Consider the following 24672-nt stretch of genomic DNA (forward strand, 5'->3'; position numbering starts at 1 on the left):
AAATAAAGCAGCATCAGACATAAGTAGCCTACTCTTATTTTGTTCAAGCTTTTTAAAGCAGCTGGTAGGCAGATAAAAACAAGTTATTTTACTAACTGCAGACTTATATAAATTCTACCACGTGTGTAAAATAAGTTGTGTCTATTAAAGAGTTCTTTATGGATGCAATACATATACTATTAAGGTCATAACATCTTTTCTCCACAGACAATATATTGAAACACGATATATCAGCATTTGACAATATAATGTATTTGAACCACATTTGTGGATCTTTCATGTGACACAGCACAAAGATTGTTGGGAAAAAAACAAGTAAGTGATTACAATAGACTTGTGTTCCACAGGGGTCACCTCTGGGGTCCCTGTTATTTCTTATTGGTAATGTTTGCAGAGGAAATTTCAGTGGTCGCTGTTAACGAGAGTGTAAAGTTTTGGGATTTAGGACAAACACTGGCACAAGAGTGGCACATGTCAATGCCATTGGGATCTCCCAAAGACAGCCAGAGACCAACCAGTTGCCTTTCAGCATTGTATTTACTTAACACATGAGCAAACATAAATTCAAATAAGTAACTAAACTTAAAGGGATAGTTCACTAAAAAAATGAAAATTCACTCATCATCTACTCACTATGCCGATGGAGGGGTGGGTGTTTCAGTCCACAAAACATTTCTTGAGACTCAGAAGTAAACTTTGTAGCAGCCGAATCCAATACAATTGAAGTCAATTGTGACTTACACTTCTGACATAATAAAACAACAGAAAAAACACAACATGCCACCATACTGCTCGTGTGGTGTCATCTAAGTGTCTGCAAGGCCTGACATTCATATTTGACTCAAAACCAGGTCATTTACATTGTGTTTAAGCCTGAATGTCCACTGGAGCCTAAATGTCCACAAGACGTGGCTAAACTAGCGGACACAGTGTGTCCAAGGGTCCATGAATGCACATTTAGGCAAAAAACACGGTGTAAATGGCCTCGTTTATGCTAGAATATGAATGTCGGGGCTTGCGGACACTTGGGTAACACCATATCAGCAGTATGGAGGCATGTTGTGTTTTTTCAGTTGTTTTATTACGTCTGAAGTGTAAGTCACCATTGACTTCAATTGTATTGGATTCGGCTGCAACGCTAATTACCCCTGAATATCCAGAAGTGTTTTGTGGACTCAAACACTTCACCCACCCCTCCATCGGCATAGTGGTGAGTAGATAATAAGTGATTTTTCATTTTTTAGCGAACTATCCCTTTAAAGTGGCCAGCAATTTCTGCTGGCGTGGCAGCTCAGTTCCGTAAAGTCTCTTTAGTGTCTTCCTTCACGAGTCTTTTCTTTGCATCTCACTCCGTGTGTCTCTGCTGCTGCCTTTTGAATCCAGGGAGAGTTGATTGGCCAACTAATCTCATCTGTGCCAATCACCTCTCCCTGAGCACGTAGAGGTTCTCTCTGAGCCAACTCCATGCCCACAGTATCCAAATCAAGATGTGTAATGTCAGATTATTTCAAGCATACACAAAAAAAACCTGAGGTTAGTATTCAGGTGGACAGGCTGGTTTTTAAAATTCTTCAGGAATCGAAAAGGCAGAGTATTTGGTGTCCATACCACAAATGAGAACAATGGCAGAGTCTGGATTGAAGAACTGCTCCTTATATGCAGCAGTAGGGAGTCGTGATGAGGTGTCTCTTCTTCAATTGAATTGTCACTAAAAACTAATATTACTACCATTCCAATTTCATTCATAATAAAAAGCCCTCATGTCTTGGGGACTAAATGCCTTGGGACTGTTAGGGTGAGGAGGTTTTATTTGCTTAGCCTGTGAAAACTGAAAAAGAAATACTCTCGTCGCAGTGCAGGCATCAATACTCCAGACTCCAACCCAGTACTACTGTGAAGCTATAAAGTCGACCTTTATGACACCTTTAGTGTTCAGTTTGTGTTAACACTGTCATGGAGGTCAGGGTCTGCACCACCTGCTGTGACCATTATTCTGTAGTCTGCCTCTTGTGACTTTATGCAAAATGTTGAGCGAGTTTAGGGAGTCTAAAATAACTCAGGCCTTTATACTTCCCATAGTGCAACATTATGTTGGGTTAGTATATTTTCAACAACCCTTGCAATCCTGTTTGAAAAGTAGGTTAGGAGTTTCTAAAATGCCTGTTTAGAAAGTTAAATGTTATTGAATTATTTAGTGAATCTCCTTTTCGTTTCACTGTAAGACAATTCATTTGCAATACAATATTCACAACATTTTTGTTTACATCTTTTGGTTTTGAGACATATCTCTTCAGAATGCAACATAGCATATTATTTCCTTTACCCTTCTTAATCTGAAATGACAGGAAGCATGCAGAAATGGTCAGATGCAAAGAGTTAAGTTTTTTCCAGTAATGACACTTACATTTTCAATACCGTAGGACAAGTTCAAATAAATCTTGTTTTTGAAATACCTAAAATAAGCAGGAACTCTGCTTACATAATTAGAAATTTATGTAAAAACATCACATTAATATCCGGTCCAACATTAGACATCTACATCATCTAGGTCATCTCAGAAATCTGACCAAGCAGACCCAGTCTTTGCTTTTAGTGAACTTCCTCATATTCACAATGGTGGACATAATTCAGTCACCTGTTCAGTGCTAATAAAAAAGAAGACGAAACACAACTGAGATGCTTAAACTCTGCAATGCTTTAAATATAATTTTGCAGCCATGCTTATCAGAGATCAATTTATTATCGAAAACACACGCAATCTCTTGAATTTAAATGGAGCAAGGCTGGTAAACGTCTGTCTGTCATACTCACTTTAGATCCATTCAGTGTATGGAGAACACTGATGAATGATACACCCTTATTGGTGTTTCAATGATTTACATGAATTTTACATGAGATGTTGTCATATAATGCTGTGTAGTACACATTATCTGATCAATTCAAGACGGTTACTACAGGTGCAGAGTTGTCACACTTCAACATGTGAAATGATTCACACTCGTACATTTTTTAACATCTCAGTTTGCTTTGAATAGAAAGCTGTGGATGGTGAAAATGCCACTTCGGCGATGTTGTTTGACAAACAAAATCATACAAATAAAGTGGCTGAATTAGGAGACAGGAATGTATGGCGTGTGCGGACAGGGTAGAAATTGAGAGAAAAGACTCTATAGAAAATTGGGAATTAAAAAGAAAGAGGCTGAGATGGAGGTAGAGAGGTGAGACCATAAACATGGGTAGAGAAATGAGTGAGCTAAGGTGTAGAAAGAGGGGGGTTGTGGTGGAAGAGGAGGGTGGTGGTGGTGGTAGCGGTGGTGGGGTTTAGTGTGAAAGGGGTTAATAGCAAAGTGGAGGCTCAGAGCTGATCGAAATGCAGAGCGCGTCCCACCAGCCCTGTGCTCAGTGATGAGTTGGAGCTGAGATCTGGTGCCCGCTATAAAGGAGCTCATTGAAAATAATTCAGAGTGACGGCTGTGCAGGAAGGGAAACAGGGTGGGGTGGGGGTGTTGGTGAGGAGGGAGGAGGAGAGGGAGTGGGGACTGGAGGGAGGGAGGGAGGGTGGTATAGCTATGAAGGGATCTAGATGGAGAGCAAAAAGGGTAGAGTGGGAAAAGAGAGAGAGAGTGGTGGAGATTGAGAGGGAGGGGGGAGACAGGCATGGGCGACAGCTGATAGGGTGAGAGGGGTCAGAATTATGAAGGAGAAGGTAAAGTAAAAATAACAATCAGTTTGTAGCAAGAATTGAGGAGTGTGGGTGTTAGTGTATACGTGTTTGTGTGTGGTTCCACAGTGATACATTTACAGGATTCAAAACTGCACGTGCACTCAAAAGTCAAAAACACCAACACTCTAAGTCCACTACCATAATACTACAGATTTCAAAAGTACTGGACAGACAGAAATATCGTCTTGCACAATGGTCGTATTATGTTGAATAGAAGGTAGCGATGGGAAACATTCTCATGTTTACAGGTATCCGGAAAGTCATCATCAGTCCTATGCTGATTTTCACATATTGCTGGATGTCAGTTATATAAGATAGTACAAGGTACAAGTACAAGGACATTGAATAGAAATGTTTGTAGACATAAGTGAGGTATAAGTCACAGATAGAAAAAATCTACACAGGTCAGTATTTTTATAGGATTTCTTATTTTGCTTGTTGTACTGCTCTATTGATACTGTTCTTGTGATTACACTTTTATGATTCCTGTTGTTTTTATCATGTAAAGCATATGTAAACGTTGTTTTGGAAAGGTGCTTTATAAATAAAGTTTATTATTATTATTATTATTATTATTGAATGCCTTCATAACTACACAGTGTGAATTTAAAATGGACTGAAATTCTGATTACCCTGGACAAGGAAGACAGAGGAATATAACACACACTGTAGGAAAGTAGAGTCATGTATGTTAAGAAACAAAGGCATGGATAACTTTTTTTCAGAGGTAGTTTATTTATCTAACCAGCCTCTCATATTTGGCACCAGTAATAAAAATAAAATTTTCAACAAACTTTTTTATATCTTCACCCTGTCAAGGTCCTGGAATTCAAGTCCTGACAGCCATTAGTTGGTCATGTGGAGGGTTACAAATATTGTGTATGACCTATATAACATGCTCCATGCTGCCTTCGTGTCATGCATAAAATTTCACCAGCATGGTGCCTCCTTAGTCAACAGGGAAAAATAGATGCTTTCTTTCTTTATATTTCCTGTAATGACACTGTATTGAAGTGTGTTAAATTTCTAACCATTGCATTTAAAACCCTGTAATATTATTCATTGGGAAATGATAATGACATTATAAATTTGGCATTCCATGACATGCTTTTTAAATGATGTAACAGGGCACTCATTATCAGAAAACAATAATCAAGAAATAGAAATGATCATTAAACACAGAATTATAATCTATGAAAATATGCAGGGAGGCAAATTACCATACATTTTTTGGGATGGGGGTGGTAAGAGACCTGGACGATGGATGGGGGTGTGCTGGCCGTATTGTGTACAGTATTGTTTGAGATATTCTGCGAGATAAAGTGCTATCATGTTGGAAGTCTGAGGATCCATAAATTGCAGTATAAAATAGGATAGAATCAGGAATGGCCACCTACATGTCTGACTGTCAGTGGAGAGGCTGTTGTAGACCAAAGTCACTTTCGTCCTGTGTATTACAATCAAACTGAGCTCCCTCAGAAATTCCCCTCTTCAACTCTTTGGCCTATGTACCAAAGGCTCAGCTCAACGAGACGCCCACAACATCAGCACTGTGCTAAAGGCAGCATAAGTCACCACCTTGCTGTGGCTGTTTGACCACTGCCGTCAACACACACAGATGGAAGTAGGTTATAACCCAGCTGCAAGGTTAAAGTTTGCACAGCACCACCAGCGTGAGGACAGACATGTCGCCACACCGCCAAATGACTTGTCTCAGGGAAAAAAGGAAACAAGGATAAAAAAAATGGGGAAGACAGGGTGTAGTGTGGGAGGAGTGGGAGCTGTAAGTCATGGCCTCCTCTCAGCAGCCTTACTATATTAATGTGGACCTCTCCAAGACCTCTATTAAACTGTGTAAAGCTCATCTGAAGGAGCATCTTTTACGCTAACGCCACTGTGTTAAGCACACAGGGAGTCTGCAGAGAGGCAGGCGGGGGGTTAATGGGCCTTGATGCACCACAGGGGGGGTGAGATGAGGATGGGATGGGTGAGGCAGGAAGATGGGGGGGGGGGGGGGGGGGGTGCGGGGGAGGTGATGGGGGTAGTGATGGTTTGTCAGACCCAAGAGCTGTTACCCTCTACAGTCATAACTGTTGTGTCAATGCCAAGGCAAGAGGAGCAAGGTTCGACATCAGCAGCTTGGAGTTTGGGAGTTGGGGCCCATCAAAGAACATCATCATATTAATTCAATTTTCATCAATGCCTCTTCAACGTGTGGGCCCTAGAATCACCAACCTCTTTAAGTCCATATAAAATGATTTATTAAAATAAAGTGAATCTCTAATTGTACGTCTGCATAGATTCTGCAAGATTTTTCAAGTGAAATGATTAAAACACTTAAGTTAAATGATTTTCCTAGTGATTTGACATAGCTAACATGTTGCACACTTACTCAAGCAGACAGCACACAGAACAACATTACCATTTATTTCAAATCATGTTTGTGTCCACTTATTGAAAAAACAGTGTGGGTATCTAGCTGCTAGATTGTTTTACTATGTTTTTCAGTCTGTCTCTCTGCTGGTTGTTTGGTGCTGACCTAATGTTTTTTTCAGACTATAGGCCATGAGGGCAAAACAACATCTAAAAAAGGCTTAAAAACCCCATATGAATACAGAGTAGGAATATATATATAATATAATATGTTTATATAACATGCAAGTTTTTAATTAAATTACTATAGACAACCCATCCATGTTTATGCGTAAATTATATTATGAGAAAGTAAAATTCTTAACAAACAATCACATCAAATTCAATGAACATACAAAAGCTACAGGGTGACAATAAGCAGCACGCTCTGGGCTACAGCTATTAACAGACAGGTACAGGCCTATCCGTGTTCATTCAGCTGCATGCATTTTAGCCTCTCTGACAAATGAACCATGTTTTGCCTCTAAACCATGAATGCATGCAGGACTCATGAAAGCACATATTCATAAATCAGTGTACAATGGTGCATTCAGTGGTCAATAGAAACACCATCCACACACTTGCACAAAGCACGTACACCTCCGAATAGATAGTTGAGCCTTGGCTCATTGCTCTGGCCACTTTTCCGAACACTACCGCGTCTATGATGAGATATCGAGCTGGGCCTTCACACTGCACTCTGATTTATAAAAGACCATCTCACCGCACGCTGCCGTCCTCGCTCTGTATTTCAACACCGCAGCGCTTCAGCTTTGAGGAGGGGAGGGGAAGTCACAAGGGTCTGGGTGGAAAAGTGAGGGGCTGTCCAGGGAGGAGAAGCAAAACAAAACAAGTGCTTGGAAGTTCAGCTACAAATTTAAACTTGAAAGAAAATCAGTTTTATTCCAGAATAAGTTCAACAAGTTACATCAAAAACCTTTGAATATTACTGACAGCTTTAAAGAAAAGAAATGAAGAAGGGAGCAGAGGGAAGAGGGTGGGTCGAGGGGTGTTTGCCTATGAACCACATCACTATCTCCAAGTGGGATCAAACCACAGCAGCCGGCCCTTGTTTTTTTTCCATAGCCGATCAATTTAGCGTAGCGCGGAATGCTGGGGTAAACATCGACAGAGTCATTTTCTGGCATATTAATGTTTACATCCAATCAGCAGGATGTGGGGGCGGCCTAATTAACTCAATCAGCTGGAGGAATGTGCCAGCAAATGAGAGCCCCACCTAGGGACTGCGCACAATTGATCATTTCAACGGACTCTCCACTCAATTGTTTCTTGACAGCACTTCAGAGCACCTGAATTAGTGCGGGTGCATATGGTGATTAAAAAAAGTCAGGTTTTCTCTTCTTCTGTTTTTCCTCTCTTTCTCATAACCATGTTTGAAAGAGATGCTTCCAGCATCATAATCTAAAATTGTAGAGGGGAGAAATAGTTGGCATAAAGCAGCAGCAGCGGCGGCACAATAATCTTTTCAGTTATTCCACCCAGCAGTTTAATTACTTCTGGAAGAGCACAAATGATCAAACTGAATATGTTCTCCATTTTGGAGAAATGATTTATTTCCAAGGCATGAAATTGATCAAGAATTGATTTGGGATGGGATGTGAAGGTGGGATATGGATGATTGCAGACAATCAGTGAGTTACACTGAAGTAATGCCTTTTTTGTGAGTTCACCTCTCAGTTTCTCTCATGTTACAGAGCCAGAAGCTGCTGTGTCTGGGACTATGTGTGTGAGTGTATGTGTGTGTGTGTGTGTGTGTGTGTGTGTGTGTGTGTGTGTGTTTTGTGAGAGTGGGATAGTGAAGAGACTGGAAGCGGCAATATCAGACAGGAAAAAAAGTCTGAACCCAAACACAATAATAAAAACCCTGGTGTTATCTTCTACGCTCACAACACACACCAGCCCTCTGCCTCTGTCCCTGCCCATCTCTCTGTCTTGCTCTACTTCTTCTTCTTCTTCTCCTTCCTAACACAGCCATGCTTCCTTTTCTTACCGCCCTCCCCGCGTATGAAAAATCAGCAAATAAAAAGTTACATTAACCCCACAATGACCTTTCCCACGTAATACACTGCGGCCTGATGGGCCAGCCCGGGAGCTTCATCGAAAAGCTGTCATTCTCTGCTTTCCCAAGCACTGCCTGGGGAACATTTACCGGATAATTAATATATTAAATGCATGAAAAATAGTTACACAGGGGCCCCTTTGTCAGCTCTTCCACCGCATGGGGAGAAGAGGGATACAGCCTGTGAACCATCAATATACAAGCATCCTACTTCAATGGGCCATCATAAAAACTGCTCATAATTTTATGGCTTCATTCACGGCCCCCGCTGTAAAGGAAGGCCATATTTCCTCGTAATTCACTCTAGCTCGCCATGGCTTTTTTTTTATGATTTGGCGGTTTTAAGCCGCTGCTGCTGCCGAAATTATTGAGGCGCTCCTGGCCCCGGTGTGAAGGACGAGGAGGGGTCAGCGGTGAGCCGAGGCGTGACGGAGTGTGACCGTCGGCCACCAAACACACGCACACACCACCGTTGACTTCCTGCACCTTCAGTGCTGGTGGCGAACAGCTGACACACAGCTTCACAGCCCTGTGGCTGTCCTCTCTGTCATGAAGAGCTCAGATCAGCTGCTGGACTCATGATGTTGGCTATAACATTGCTTAAAGGACTGCTTCCCCCATAATACATTAATAAAACATATTTCCACACTTGATTGTATGCAGCCTGATAGCTGATGGTATTGATTATTTGCCCAGGCTATCTTTCCACCAGGTTATTTTTGCCCCACAGTTTAGTTTGTGGTGCTAAAAACACAGAAATATTATGTTTAAATTATTTCTCTTTCCAGAAATAGTTGGAAAGAGAAAATCTTGAAATTATTGTCTACAGTTCTTTTGGCAAAGAGTATTTCAGTGGAGTTCTACGGGTAGAAAATTATTACTTTAGCTTACACTGTGGAGTTGTCTGGGAAAAACACAAAAATACATGTTTAGATTACAAGCACTGTTTGCATACATGTTTGATGAACAGCGGGGTTCTTCCCTGTATTTCACGGCACATTGCTGCCAACTGTCAATCAGTGGAAAAGTGTGAAGCCATTGCATCACGTCAACTGTGTGCACATGTGCTTGCAGGTGATATACAGCCTAATATAACAGACAGGCCGAATTATTCTGCATGTTGTCATGGCACAATTATTTTGATTTTGATGTATCGTGCAATGTTTCATGATTTAAAGCCTAACCCAAACCAAACTGTTAAATAACAGGCAAACAGCTTGACAGGAAAAGACATGACCCAAAGATGACCTGAATATGGTGTGCCATTATAGCTCAGACATTCTCCCTTTTGTATATTTTGCAATATAATTAATTTATTAAGAAATTTCAATTAACTGAACAAAAACTACGGGATCATCAGCAGATAATGTAAATATATGTATATATATATATATATATATACATTGCATTTGATTTGTAAAACCTTGCGTTCATCATGTTTGAACACTGCAGCCATGCTCCATTTCTGTCTGGTTTTTGTGTGATTAAGCAGCAGTGTGCTATTTACATGGGAAATTAACTTGAGACCATGTGATGGCTATTATCCTCCTACAGACACATGAACAAACATGCACATTCTGCACATGCACAGAGCAGCAGGTGTGCGTGCACACAGACAAACACAGAAGCATATGTTTGCAGGCATGGAGCACAAACACACACAGTATGCTTGTGCACACATTACATATTTGCACATTCTTATTGAGAACCGACAGTAATATTCACCCACATGTCATATAAACACTATTATGCATATTCCCTGCATAAAATGTGCTCTCACATATATGCATGTTATCTAATGATCACAGTAATAATTAACTGCACTCTTGCACATGCAGAAAAAACAAAGACTTCATAATGTGTATAATGGTGTGACATTATGGTGAAGTGAACACAAACTCTTAAGTCAATATTGAAGACATTTCACAGCTCTTCTTACTGAGTTGTGATTATCCAAAGAACACAGACACATGACCGGGTTAATGCTTCTGAATGTCTCTGTCAATTCCACACGATGCACTCTCACATGCCTGCGTGCCTATTCGCTTCCAAGAAATATACCCTAAGACCTGGAAGTTTATAATAGACCTATTCATTAAATATTACTCTTGTCAAAAGGGTGCTGCTGGTAGAAGGGCATTTCATTTGCGATGAAATACAAGCCTGAAGAAAGAGACGGAGATCCTGGAGGAAGCCACATTAATTTTCTGGAGCAAATGCCCCCGATTCTCCCAAATGACTTTCTGTACCGCTAGCATTTTTTAATGTGACACAAATAGTATAGAGGTACAATTTAATACCAAAATACTGAGTCAGGAGAGCTTTCCCAGGATTCAGTGAGGGGAAATCACCGGACTGGAAGGTCGCGCTCAGACTCAAGTGCTGCTTCTTTATTTAAACATGTTAGCGCAGAAGTCACGTATAACCCTGATTATAATAAAGGAAAGGTTAAATTGAGCAGAGTGACTGGCACAAGTCGTGTCTTTATCGTTTTTATCCATAGTCATTGGTGGTTCAGGCAGGTGTCTTATCCTGCACAGACTGAAAACAAACTGTACTATACAGAGACCAAAACCAACGTCTGCCCTCTCCCACTCACAGCTGTTGTCAGCTGAGTGGAGCTGCCATAATATTCTGGTGTTATACATGTTCAGTTGTATATCTTAGTGTTTTAGACATGCTGACATTGCAAATTATATAACATTTGAAGATTACATTTGGTTGAGGAAATGCAAATCCTTTAATTATTTATTTATTTTTATGTGCTTGAATGTGGATAAATGTAAATATATAGAGCCCAAAGAAATATACTTGTCTATAAAACATCCACCAAATGTTCATTTTTAACCATAAAGGTGACAATCCCCAAGTTGCTCAAGTCTCCCGAATTTCCAGAAAAATACAGAGGAAATGACCTAAGTGGACTCAATGGACATGAATCACTCATAACACTAGTTAGGTGATTTGGTCTGGTGCTGCGCTCGTCGACCAGCCTGCGTGAGATTACAGCTTGCACAGGTTGTTGTAAATTGCTTTACAAAAAAAAAAAGAATGAATGAATGAATGAATGAGGTGAGGAGGAGTGGAGTATCATTTATCAGGCTCTGCTGCTGAAGTGTTTAATAGTTCTTACCTTTTGTGATACATCGAGAGTCTCCCCCATTCAGATGAGAGCATTTCCTGTGCAAAACAACGTGTGAATCCAGACATGTCACTTTGCAAAGTGTGCTTGTTGGTAAAGTTAAAGTCTGTGTCATAAACCATTCAGAGAATTGAATCAAGCCGTGTGGAATTTATGCAATCGAAGAAAACAAATCGAAATTCATTTTGTCGCTAATGAGAATATTTAGTGACAACAAATGATCAGCGTCACAAGCTTGATCTCATTTTTGGCACTTGCTGGTTCGACTGGGCTTTTTATTAGTCCTTTACAGTCATGCTGTGAAACAGTCTAAGGCCACAACCAACCAATGGTTTTTAGTCTATTAATCCCACGCTATAAATAGCATGGCAAATTAACTCAGATCTTCCATTTAGGCCAGGAAGCGATTGGCCTCTGTCACCACTCAATCCTCTTCTCTCTGCTCGAGGGAACCACATTCATATGCTCCCAATTCAAAGAGGCAGAGGAGGGGGGGTGAAAAAAAACAGGCTGTTGTAGCCAAACTGGTGAGCCAGCATTGTGGGTGTACAATATGGAGTATAGGTGATCCCGGAGAGCTCACACTAAGCAAGCTTAATCCTGTTGACTAAGAATGTGTACAGGGAGCCATGCCAGCCAGCACTGAGGTGCGGGTGTACAGAGCGATGACGGGGGAATTACTCTTGCCATGGCAAGGGTGGTCCTCCAAAGCACGCGCTGTGGCTGCTGATGGCTGCCAGTGGGCACCAGCGCTGGGACAGGCTTACCAGTCAGCTGGTTCACTGCCACAAATCCCCACTCTCACTGACTGGAAGAACTGCAGGCCAAGGCTCTCATGGCTTTAACTTGGGAGGTGTTGCATTTGAACAGTTGAGTTCTGAAATGTACAGTGGTGGTGACAGTGCAAATAACTGATGACAGAGGCTCTGATACCATCTACCTGATGGTATCTCAACATCAACGAAAAGTATTAATTTTGATTTTAAACTATGAAACAAAATGAAATGAAAACATATTTATGGTAACCTTGATATAGTTTGTGATGTTTAGGTTTGGTTAGATTGTCCAAGTCACTAGAGAAGAGTCTATGCCAAGTCCGAGTCGAGGCCTAGTCCAGTCCCCATAACTCTACTGTATATACTGTATATCAAGAGGAACGACATGACAGCCTCTCTAAAGCAAAGAAAAATCATCTTGATCGCCCACTGGTCACTGGCTACAGTATAGGTCATAAACCCTGCCTTATCCATGTTAGTATATGGGACAAATACCAATGTAAAAAGTCAAAGTAAAAATGTGCTGTCATCGTTTTTTTTTGTCATTTTGGGTAGTTCCTATCACACAGATGTTTGCTCAAGTATTAACTTTCCTGGTAAGTTTGGGTTTAATTAGTTATTTGATGTTATAATAACATGATTGACAGTGTTATTGACAGCTGAGACTGACTCGCAATTGGTCGACTGCCTGTATTGGTGGGACCTCAATGTCACGGCTCCACACCATGATCACTACCACCCACACTTCAAATGACGTCAGAAGTGCATCAGTATCACCCAATATTTCATAACGGGAGGAACTATTGCCTCTTTAGGCATCTTACTACTAACTCTTAAAGATGGCACACATTTGAATCAGCATGTAGGTCGGTGAACATATGCTTCAACTTCTAAGATGGAATGAAATCAGACCTTGAGTCAGAGTCCAAGACCTTGACTTCAATGCTCATGTCCAATTCAAAAGCCAGCTCCATACAAAAGACCAGCGTTCTAGGGATGGTCAATGGTCTGTATAGCGATTTCCTAGTCTTGATTACCACGCACAGCACTCTACTATTTTTGCCATTCACCCATTCACTCTTTTTTTCTATGAGGGGCAATTCAGGGTTCAGTATCTTGCCCAAGGACACTTCAGTGTGCAGATGGGGATGACCTTCTGGTTAGAGGAGGTACAGATAATGTTGAAGAAAGGCATAAAAACACTGACAATGAATGAGGTCAAAATCCAGTCTCTATTTCTATATTTGTTGTTGTGCTTACCTTGTAAATATTATTAAATTAAATAGTTTTTTGATTTTACACTTTCCAAGGAAGATACTGACACAAAGCATTGTAGCAGGTACAACTACTCTCAGGCAAAACATAGCAACTAGATAAGAGAGTGTTACTGATCTCCTCAGCAACAAATGTCGGATTATTCCTCTGGTTCATCACTTTTGTAGCATGTTTTTTGTTGTTTTAGCTTCGACTTTAACTTTTGGAGGAACTCAAGTAGTTTAGGTTTAATGTGGGGCAAAAAGGACCTGGAGGCAGAATCTGAAAAGCAACAAGCACTGTCTCTTGCAAGAAGTCACAAATCATCCTCAACAGGTGCTCAGACGACCTGCAGTTATGTATGGTGTTCGTTCTATTCATATCAATATTTGTTACCAGAGCTGATTAAAGGCTCCCTGTGGAGCTTGAGACCCCTGTTAGCACTATGGCGCTGTTTTTCTATTAGGTTTATCTTGTGTCACAACTGCAGGTCACACAAGGACCAGTCTAACAGGCTCCACCCCATTCCTCTGATCTACAGATCTGATCGACTGCAAGCTCATAAATATGGATGTAAACTATTGCTCAGTTTCAAATACTTTGAAAGATTTTGAAAGAGAGAAAGAAATACACTTGGCATGTTTGTTAGACTTTAAGCAGAACTAGTCCACAGGGCACCATTAAATGGGTATTTTAGAGGGAACACAAGGAGAACCCTTTTTGGCCAAATACCGTTTTTTTTCTATTTCAACAATAGACAGCTGGAAAAAAGGCTTTCATGTAATGCAGCAGAGAAAAGATCATTCAGTTAGATCAGCAGCTCAGACCTGGGATCACTGGTGTTCAATAACAATATAAACGTTTTAATACCTCAGAATGTGAACTGCTGCAGGCCATTGTTCCCTATTTTAAGATAACTATTCTTACAGAACAATCATTTCTGTGGCAGAACACATGCACTAATTCAACACTCAGCCCTGCTCTGAAGGTCAGGTTTTAACAGCTCTAACAGAGAAAAATCCTATGGAAATCTCTGACTTCAGATTAGTGCTGTCTAACCGATTAGCACATTCTCACACACGTAGAGCCGTAGGAGCGGAGACTATGCCACTTAAAGCTACATTGTTCTGCGGAGTGAACATGTCAATCCTAATTCCTTTAGCCGCAGTTAACAACCCATCAGCAAACTGGCAGTTGCAGATTGAACACCAGTTGAGTCTTCGCTCTGAGCCGAGATCTTCCTGAGGCATTACACCAGGGTGTCATCCTCTAATACCATGATCTAGACTCAGGGAGAATGCACAAAAGGCAGATATTGGACACATTGTCAGTACTGTGCTCGCTTCTTCACCCTTAAATGACTGAATATGAGCTGGTTAATCAGCTCTGCTTGAGGTTAGTGAGGTGATGCAGGGCTGGTGTCTCCCTCCGTGACCGCAGCGAAGCGGCCTCTGCTCTGCCCCTTCGGTGAGAGCAACGAGATGGGAGGGACTCCTCGGGGGGCCGTAAGAAGACATCACCTCCACCCCTGCATTAAATCATCCTTCTTCTTTATGAGCTGTGTCCTGATGGGCCAGCAGACGGACGGCTAAAGGCCAGCCGTGCCACTTGGGTGCCTCCAGAAGGAGAGCAAGCAAGCGGAAGGGGCAGTTAGTGGTGCAAGCAACAGTGTGCACGCACGCACATACACACACACACACTCACTACATTGGAGCTAAAATAATCATGACATTTTACATGCATACACTGGCTTGTGTGCGTGTGCGTGAATAGGAGCATAAAGCTTGGTTTCACATCACGGAAAGCAAGATATTGGGGTATATAAGGTATTTGGGGGTTCACTTTTCGTTCTTCAGCCACAGAATTCAAAACACTCTCGTTTAAATGATGCAACTGGTGAAGGCCTTGAGATGCGGTTTAAAAGCACTGGAAAAGACTAGTAAGAGGTCCTTGACGGAGGATTGTTTTGTCAGACAAAAGCTGAAAAAAAGATGGCCTTGTTGCCAAGTAACGGTAAGTTAGGGTGTTTTAATAAGAATGGTGACAATTACCTGATGCCTGTTTTCAGTTTGCATGGACAATGTTCTCGTGTTCATTCAAGGTGCAGTAGTTTACATATCAGATCATAGAAGATGCAATACAAGCTGATGATTTCTAAACTTTCACATTGCAGTAACTGTTCCTCGTGTCCTGCTTCAACTCACCATCCCATGATCCAGCGCCACCAGAAACCCCCACAATAATGAATACATTATGAATACATACACAACGTCCCTGATTCAAATTGAAACAGGCACCATTGTTGCATACAGTCCCACCTCACTATAAAACAATGTGTCACCACATAAAAACACCACAGGTACAGAAGTATTATAAAGTCATTCTTTTAGTACTTACACATCCAACAGAGCAACATTCATTCATTCAAGGTGTTTGTGAGTGCAGGGAAGAGTCCGATATTCACAGTCCTTTTAGTTCTGGTTTGGTCTACATCACTTTACAAATAACAGAAAATATAACTGGGCAGTAAAATTGAAAAGATAATGTGATATGTTAATAACACATTGGAGACTTTCATACATTGAGCACTGTAGTTTTGAACTCTTAAGAAGCTTACTATAAAGTTGTGCTTAGACTTAGGGGAGACTTGTGCTTGTGACCTCAGTATTTCTTACCATTTTGACTGTGGCCCTGATGCAACACCCTTCACATTCCACATTGACATCTGGCCCAAAGTTAATGTGAAAAGAAAAAAAAGGATTATTGCAGCTTCACAACTTGGAGGTAACATAACTGTTGACATATTGCTCTGAGGAAGATTTGAAAATGTCCGTAATACTTTATAAAGCTTATTAATCACAAACCATGTTTATACACGTTCACACACATGTTACTAGGCTTTGAATGGTTTGATTAAGAAGTCGTCAAGTCATGAAAAAGACAGACTTCAATCAATGGAAAACAAAAACAAGCAGCAGTAACTCAAGGGTCCAAGTGTGCTGGTAACATTTTCGTGAATCTGGGCTTATGTGTGTGTGTGTGTGTGCATGTGCGCGTGCAGGGTGGGGGACAGCCCCAGGAAGAGCAGCTGTGAGCAGATGTCAGCGTAAGTGAGCGAGGGACTTGGGAGAGAGAGAAACGTGGCTGGGCCAACCCTCTAATTTACGCATGAGTGGCGCTGCACCGCCGATATTTACATTTAAATTGATGTTTCAGATACTTAATTAAAGACGAGGACTGGGCTCTTCTGGTCGGCGGCAGCCTCTTCCTCATCTTCCTCCTCCTCGGCAGAGTGCACAGACTGCTCACTGGAACCTGCAGCACTTCCCTGAGCCCTGTCAACAGCATCTCACTGGAGGCCAGTTAGTGACAATGCACCCCTGTTTTGCGTCTATGGTAATTTTCTTGGTGCAATATTGAATACACAATGCCCCCTGGTGGTTTGTGCTACCAGACCATATACAAACACAATGCAACTCCTCCTCCTGTCTGGTGGTTTGTAAACAATGTCAGTGGCTTGGACACATACTGTAGCAAGTGTGTGAACTGGTCAGTTGTGGCAGGAATTCACGTTGAAAAGGGTGCAGAGATATTGATCTTAAAACATTAGACAAAGTCTAAAGTGTTAGACGATGAAACCTCAGATGAAACCTCTGCAGGATTTTTCACTTTGTAAAAGCATTTTAAAGTTTTAGAGCAGCTATTATTAGATTTGTATTTATTTATATAAATAAATGTCTTTAAAGTGTATAAAATTCAGTGTTTCCATTTTGTTTTTATCAGAGTGAAAGGCCCCTAAAACTATAGGTAGACCATAAAGCTGCTATGTGTATATATATGTATATATATATATATATATATATATATATACATATATATGTATGTATATATGTATATATTTAAGCTATTGCAGTGCAATACATTGATACAATATTTAAATTACACATTATTTTATGCTTGGTCATTTTATACAGATTGAACTTAAAAAGTCTGTTTCCTCAAAAGCAATAATAAAAATTGCTTTTGATTAATCACACTGACAAAAATAACAAAAAATAATCCCGGCCATAATGGATAACACATGTCTAACAGTCTAATAATAGACAATCATATTGAAGTAAATGGAAACCAGTAAATAATAATAAATATCAATAAAGAGTAGTCAAAATACACCCAGATTTGTGAAACAATGCATCATAGTTTGCAGTTAACTATGACGTAAAGTAGAGGTATAATATTTTCAAATTATCCAATACCATAAGGACCTTTAACCTTTTTTTTTTTCTACATCAATCAAGTTTTGGCCACATTGGGGCAGCACAGCAATCTGTAAACACAACATATTGACATATAAGGAGCAAAAACAGTGCAAAAATAACATTTATTTAGAGTTGTGTTTTTGTGCCATCTGATGAATGTAAGTCCCATCCACACTCAAATAATTGCTCTGATTTGGTCTCCATCAACTCTCGTGAAAAACATATATGGCTCTTAATTGGTGTAGATGCCCTCTTAGTGTATCTAAGCTGGTCACTAACTGGGTCTGTGTGCTGTTTGGTGGTGCATTCTAATGCTGGAAACCAGGATGATTAGTGGAGTTTGCTGGTCATAAAGCCACTTTAATGAGTTAAACCACACTAAACCGCTCTGTAGATGATTGTCAATAGGCTTTTTAATGACATGTGAGCTGTTTCACAACAAACACTCCCACTTATTTGACTGATCATTAACGTACATATATTGATTAATGCAGCTGTATGCTCTATTTCATGATTATTTACATACAAGTTTATTTCACTTGATTTGTAATACAAAAAGATCACCTTGATGACATCGGCCCAGTACTTCAGCAAACCCAGCTCCAGTCCAGGCTGGTGTTTGTACAGTATTGGTGCGCTGTAATGTCCCCTAATGGCTGAGGAGATACACTGCTCTGTATTAAGAGGGTCTCCAAGGAGGCCAGTGTCCTGGTGCAGCGGCACTCCAGTCCTGATGAACCGTACTCCTAACATGCTTGGATGTCCTCGCCGGGGCCCTCAGAGGGGCCGCCTGACTGCCCACAGGCCAACTCCTCTTCACCACTTGCTCCCAAACAGCCTTTTAATAGGTTTTAAAAGAGGGTTATTAACATCACCTGCTAATTATGTTAAGGACCTAATTAGAGAATGAGAAAAAAGGGCTTTTTGTCTAATTAGGTTTTCTTTCTAAGTACACTGATAACCAAGGGAATGCTGAGATCTCCGTAGAAATGAGAGTGCAATGAGCCAGTGAGAGGATGCTTCAGAAAAAGAGTTAACCCTTTCATCAGAGCCCGACTCTATTAACAAGCCACTGGCAGAGTGCAATTACCACCCAAATCGTTTATTTGGGACATGTTTATCTGGAGTGGGAGTCTGCATCATTTAGCGCATTATAAACTCAATAGTAGCTTCATTAGCGATTACAGTCGGTGGGTGGTATTACCTGCCTGATATCCGACTGCAGCCTGATGATATCAGCTCCCGCCGCTGAATTACAAGGCAGGGACCTAATTTTTCAGCCTATGCTGCCCTATCCTCGCTGTTTCCTCCATTCAAGTTCTACCCAGCCGGTGTACTGCCAACAGCACTTCACTGGGCCTTCAGCTGCAACATGGGAATGGGAAGAGACAACATACAACAGCTTAATCACAAAGCAGAAACAAGAGATGCTGGAACAGGGAAAGGAGTGTGTAAAAGAGGAATTATGTGGTATCCAAGCCTGGTCTCATCAAAGTGTGTGATATGGATATATGATGTCATGCGATGCAAATAAGTGGTTTGACATTGAAATCACACAGCAGCGTATATGTGTAGAGGCAGAGGGCAGATATGGTCTATAGTGGCCATATCTTCCTGGTTCTTATTCAACTCTAGCTAACAATTACTCAGTTTCATTTTTCTATTGGCAATTTTGAAATCACATAATTGTTTCAATCATCAGTCTATATATAATTTGAATGATATAATTAATAAATAATTTAATAAAAAGGAATGATCAAGCAGTGGCTTCAGTTCTACAGAGCTCTGAATACATACTGCATATATATAATTATACCATAACATTTTTATTATTAATAATAATTATAATATGTTTCATATATATATATATATATATATATATAGTATACTGTATAATTAAACAAACTGGGAGCTGCCATTAAACTCGTCTAAAACAATGATCTGACGGTCTCTAATTTGCTTAGGTATAAAACCATGCTGGTTAAAGCAATGTAGGCCTTTACCCAATGAAGAAAATGTCAGGTTGAAAGAGAGTCATAATTAGCTTAAAAAAGTATTCACCCTCAGTAAAGGAAATTAACTATGTCAATTATGCCAATGCTCACCACTGAAAAGAGAGACTGCCTCATATTTGCTCTGTGCCCCTCTTGTGGGTTGATCTATTCCTGACTGGAACATTTTGCCACTGATGCTTTGTGAATATTCTGGTCATAGTGTCTCATTAAAATCAATACAGGTTCCCTTAGATGACTTAACATGTTATCAAACAATCCTTTTTATGTCCCTACACTCGCTCATCTTTTGGGCAAGTGGAAAAAAAGCCAGTGTCAGAACATGTTCCAGCTGATCATAGCACTGTTCCAGAAAAATAAAAGGCTAGCATAAAGTTTCCTTACCAACCGAATTAAACAAGTGAAAGTGATCCCCATTGAAAAGCAGGTAGTTGAGTCAGAGGATGCACACTATTTAACAGCACAACAGTTTGGCCTGACAATGTTAGAGGTCATCACGTCATCTCTTCCAGGTGGCGGGAGAGCAAATGGTACAGTGTAATTTAACAATAAGGAGATGGAGGTACAGATAGCAGGGTAACGAGGAATGGAAACAAGCTGGTGAGACGCCTCTGGCCGCTCACGACGGGAGTCAGAGTCAAGTGTTGGGAACCCACGGCAGAGCTTCCTGTGTGATTACATGTTTAATTTACTTCACATCTCAAAAATTGTCTGCTATGACAGAGCCAATTTACAATGATCCCCGTGTGAGTGTCAGGCAAACGAAAGGAAGGCTGCAATGAAATCCCTCCCCGCAGCCTCTAATGGAATCTCAATGAACCCACGTGCCAGCGGGTCTGGGAGAGCAGACAGCTCCGCCATTAGAGCCGAGGACCCGCTTTACCCGAATACTATACGCCTCGGCCCCGTCTGTTATTATCGTTTCATTCTCCAAGGGTGAAACACCGCCAAGCTGAAAGGATAGGGGGAAAAAAACATAGAGAAAAGGGGAGGATCCTCCAACTTAGACCTGTGTACCTTGACATTTGCTAGATCGAGTTCAGTTGAGGAGGTGGGCAAAATAACAGCTCTCTAAATTGACAGAGCTGGACACTGTGTTTAAACTGATAGCTGATCACCAGGCTGGCCCAGAGGTCCAATCTTGATTCCAAATGGAAAAGCAAAGCATGGATACTGCACATGCTGAGTGTCTATCTGGCTGTCATTTTAAAGCAAGGTAAAACGGAAAAATCCATCTGTGGAACATTATTCAAATCATTTTAAGGTTCTGCGTCTTGGGAAATTTCAGGTCAAATTGCAGAGCTGCGATTGAAGGTTTGTGCTCTTATCGCAAAGTCATAAACATATTGTTTTACACGAGCCCGCCTTCCACCAAAATTCAATCCTGGAATATGCAAATTTCAGACTGCCATCGGAAAACAGCAATACATATGCTAATTCCGTTCTGTTCAAACAGACGCAGAACATTCAGACTGAGCAGACGTTAACTTTTGCAGCTACTTTATGATTTTACAAAAAGACATTATTTGTCAAAACTTTGAATACGTACCTATAATTTAATTTGATTAGATAAATTTGCTCCGGTCTACGTATGTAAAGTAACGATTTACAAATTCAGCCTGTGTTTTGTTTCGTTCAATTTTGAACGCATTTCAGTGTCATCAAACCATTAAGGAACTAGTTAGTTGTTATGAGTGCTTTTAAATATAGAAGTTCTGCATTATACTTTTGAGATAAATAAAATGTTATTAAATTTCAATTTGAATAGTATAAATGAGGGGAAACTAAAACTGTAGTTAGGGTCAGGGTTAGAGATTCTCAGCAGATGTGGAGTATAACACTATTGACTAAATGCAGGTTACAATCCAAATGTACCATTGTTTTGAATATATACATATGTTGCTTTTCATTCAACTGAGAAACAAAACCTCCAATTATAAGAGTTTCCTCAGTTAAAGGGCTGAATAGAAATTTAAGTGTTAAAAAAACTGTTGAATTAATTTCAAGTCAAAGTGCATTGTGTACATTGAAAGGTCTTAAGTTCCTCTTCTTCCTACTGGCCACGATTTTCTCTTTGATTGTATTTTTCCAACAAGCGCCGACCCTGCATCATCTTTCAGATTATAGGTTTTGGCTGAAAAGGTTAGTCAACTTGAACAGGATGCACTACAGTGGATACAACACCTCTATACCTTAAATATAATGAGCCATGCAATCTGCCCTGTTCCTGCCTTGTCTGTTGGTACCGTCCACTGACAGCTCCACACGGCTCTCCTTCCTGAAGCGGCTGTGAAACCAGCCTGAACACATTTCTATCTGCTGCGCTGGAGCGGTGCTTAACAGAGAACACAGCCGATTCCCTTGGGCGAAGGTTGGGGGGTGGGGGGTTAGTAGCAAGGGTGCTGGGTGTTTACTGTTTGCAGATGCCGACCCGGCTGTGGAGAGACAAGATGAATTTGACAGCTAATGTAAAAATAACAGACAATCATAAATCAAGGAAGCAGGCGTCGTGAGTCGATGATGAGAGTTAATCAATACGGGCCTGACTTTGCCATTGTGCGAAATGGCACTCCATTTATTACAGGGGGGACTTGGAGGAGAAACATTATTCATATTAGAGTATGCACATGCTGGTGGGAGAGAAGCGGAGGGAGTGTTGAGGGAGGGAGCTGCTTAGTCATTGCACTGCTAGTGCAAAGGCCCCGCACTTAAAGCACAACTTGACCCCCAAATGAGAAATTATTCCCCATTTACTCAAACTCATTTAGGTTCAAAGACAACGGATGATCAAATGTCCACACAGTAAGTCAGCAATAGCTGCTGCATGTCAGTGTTCTTCTAAACAAGAACACTGGACCATTTCAGATAGGAGAGTAAATGATCATCAAATTTATTTTAACACCCACGACTGCAATATAGTCAACTGTTCTGTATCCAAATGGAATCAGGTGGAAAGACAATTGTGCCTCTAAATGTTCCCCATACGTTCCACCACTTTGGTGAGAAACCACTGAAAAAAAAGCAAAGAAATAACATCATGTCCTTAAAGCACAGAGGTGAGTCACTGTGGCTTGGTGCTAGGAGTGCTTGAATACAGGCCAAGTTTTTGTAGATGAATCTATTTTTGTGTGATCTGGTCATAATGTCTCATTATTCCTTTAGTTAGGTAAATATCTAATTAAACCATGTCCACTGACTTTATTGACTTGCAAATATTCGGGGCAATCAAAGAAAAAAAGGCCAGTCTTAGGGCACGTGTCAGCTGATCACGCGGGAGCTGGAACCAATCCCAGCTGACATTAGGCGAGTGGAGGGGTGAATCCTGGACACATCGCCAGCGTATCACATGTCCAACATGCTGAGACAAACAACTATTCACACTCACATTCACACAATCTGCATTCTCCAATCAACCACAATCTGCACGTCTTTGGATTTTCCACAGTTATGGTCCTATCCCAAGTATCCTGACTTTCAAACATAAAATTTAAGCTGCAACAAATTACACATAACTCACAAATGAATCAATCTCTATGTTCCCTGGTCACTTTATACTTTTAACGATGGTTGTAAAAAAATACAAACAAATTCTGACATACTTTATAAGTGTCAATGCAAAGCATTGCATTGGGACCACAAACAAAATTGTCTTCTGTAATCAGCATCTGCCATCAACCCCCACACGTATTTAGGATTTCTGGAGTGGTATTGCTCCTTTTGGAGTGTTGAGGCAGATGTAGAGGTAGGAACAAGAGATTACAGACAGCTCTCTGGCACACAGGCTGATTTGAGTGGCTGTGGCTGGCCTCCTCTGGGGAAATCGGGCCTTAGGAGTGGGGCTTCTGATTTACTCCAGGCCCTGGCATGTCTCGCTGATGAGCTCCAGGCAGTCCGAGCCCCATGTGGGGATTGGCTCCGACCAATATGTTCCCTTCCACTCAAAAGGACAGGGCTAATGTGCTAGAATCCAGGCCTGACGCCCCCTCAACACCCCTCAGCAAAACCCCCTTCCACCTTCATTTAAGACTCTCTCTATCTCGCCTGACTCTCCTGCTCGCTCATTGCTTCGTCTTCTTCATATCAGAGCCTCTCTATCTGTCTCCACCTCTCTCAGCCACCCTCATATCAGGACCTCTTTTCCCATCTTCTCCTCTTCTCGCCTTCGCCTCTCTCTCATCCCTCTCTGCTGCTGCTTCCTGGTGCTGCAGTCATTTTTTCCTCACCTGAGGCTCATTCCAGGGTCTAGGGGAATGTATGGCTTTATTTGTATGGCACCGGCATTTTATTGGATTCCTATTGCTTTGGAACAGAGGTACCACATTCCAAATTCATCAAGGGCCAATTTAATTCAAAATTCATGAAGTGGGCATCCGTCAAGGTGCCGGCACCAATGCGCTTTGTGTGGTCTCAGGTTGCCTCCTCTATGCATACGAGACCATCAGTAACTCCGGTCCCATTTCCGTCTCTGATTAGAAACTACTGAGTGCTTTCCTTTGGCTCAATACTGTATTTCAACAAAAATCACTTCATTGCTCTTTTCTGTTGGCTGAGGAACATCATCACACATGCCTGGAAGACGAGTATCTCACAAGGCTCAACTTTTATCTAATGCAGTCAGTCACCAGTCGAGAGATGGCAATTTAAGTTGACGTGAAGATTTCTTGTTCCATCCCATTTTCATACCATCGGTAAAGCTCTGTGTTTTACTTATTCTATTAAGTAAAGTGCTGATTTTTGCACTTTTTATGTATGTGCATATGTAATATATGCTCCTCTCTGACTCTATGCAGGAGTGGCCGAGATTTTAAGGTGCAGTTCGTCACTACCCTGCTGGAGATATTTTTGTGTCTCCACACTTCTATACAGAAATTGCCCGCTTTGCAAGGTGAAAGTGCTCGCTTGGGCAATTTATGGGCCCCTGATCATTTCCTTGTGCAGTTTTAGCAAGCTAATATTTTGAGTTTTAATATGCACCAAGAGTTCCTGGAGGCTGGCAGGCTGGGACTGCTTCAA

Source organism: Hippoglossus hippoglossus, chromosome 13 (assembly GCF_009819705.1).
Source record: "Hippoglossus hippoglossus isolate fHipHip1 chromosome 13, fHipHip1.pri, whole genome shotgun sequence".
Lineage (NCBI taxonomy): Eukaryota > Metazoa > Chordata > Actinopteri > Pleuronectiformes > Pleuronectidae > Hippoglossus > Hippoglossus hippoglossus.